We start from the raw sequence: 1,513 nt of genomic DNA, 5'->3' as shown, positions 1-1,513 counted from the left end.
AGAATTATTCTGGATTGGAATTTTACTAGGGATTTCAGAAAGCTTTTTATTATAAGATGTCAGAGGACAAATATTGTTTCCCAAATCTGTACTTTATGAAAAACATAAGGATTCTGGAAGATTAAAAATTACTCTTTCACAACCACGGATAACATTATATAGAGAGAGTTTAGCCTTGTAGTAGGAAGAAACCTAGCGCAAAAGTTCAGCTTCATCAAACTGAGGGTGCTTATCTGATACACAGAATGGTTCAAGCTTTGAGACCTAGGTACACGCTCCTAGTTCCCACATAGGACAAGCAAAACAATCAGATTTGGGATCAGAATTGGCTATTTGCCAACTCTGGGTTGAAGTGAGATTATGTTCCCTGAGAAAGAATGTTCAGGAGAGATGGGGAGAATCTTCTATTTTTGAAGCATTAGTTTATTTTTTGTTTTATATTGCCTGGTATTGATGAGTTCTTACTTTGGACGAATCATTTTAGTGGACAAAGTAGAACTTTACAACTGTGGATAAATTTAGCACACAGAAAGGGAAAAAATGTATTTGTGAATATCCTACCTAGAAAGAACCAATGGCTTTCTGATTTCAAATATACTGGGTAGGAGTATGATGAAGGATTATTTCACCTCTTTACTTTTTATGAATGAATATATTTTAGGAAATAGAAAAATAGATTCCAGCAGTATGTAACCTTGACTCTCCTTTTTCTCTATCCTCCTTTCTCTCTCTATATATCATAATATTCTAGTCTCAACAAAAGTAGTTTCAATAAATCTTTTCACCAAATTATTTATAGAAAAGTGACCACTTGCATTGTGCCCTTCATAAAAGGGACGGATTCACAGAGGAATTTCTCTATGAGGAGTTTAGAGGTTTAACACATAAACCTTTAAAATAGATCTTTTTGTGTGTGTGTGTGCTGAGTGATGTTATTAAACAAGTAACAGCCAGGATGGACCACACACCATCCAAAGAGACTCTGAAAAATATTCTCAGTGGTTTTCTTGTAAGTGATCCTTGTATGGTTTCTGCATTTAAAGTTCAGGAAAGCACATGAAAAAATGTGTTAGAGTGAAATTAACAAGAATGGTCATGTCTTAGCAAACTATATCATACTATATTCTGCAACTATACTTTTTCCATAACAGAGAGATTGATGGAGTGGGTTCAACTCAAGAAAAATGTGTGCTTGTGTGTGAGAGACAGGGAGAGACAAAGGTCGGGAGAGAGAGGAGGGGAGGGCAGTTGCATCTTCAGAAGTAGTAATATGAACCTCATTCACTGTGACATAATCATCTTCTATGAGCTCCCCTCTAGCTGAAGATTTTAGTATCCATAAAATTTTACACCATATCTGGTATATTAAAATGCTATTCATTTTAGTATATTTTAAAACACATTTTCCCTTCCTACTATCTTCTTCTTTAACATTAATGTATTATTTGTAAAAAAAAAAAATCTCTCATTAAATCACTTTACATTTACTTTTTTTCAATTGACCCTGTTATTT

Source organism: Eumetopias jubatus, unplaced genomic scaffold (genome assembly GCF_037043125.1).
Source record: "Eumetopias jubatus isolate StellerSeaLion01/CBP00866 unplaced genomic scaffold, mEumJub1_p1.0 scaffold_1, whole genome shotgun sequence".
NCBI lineage: Eukaryota > Metazoa > Chordata > Mammalia > Carnivora > Otariidae > Eumetopias > Eumetopias jubatus.
The sequence above is the reverse complement of the archived record's forward strand: the minus strand, read 5'-3'. Positions refer to the sequence as shown.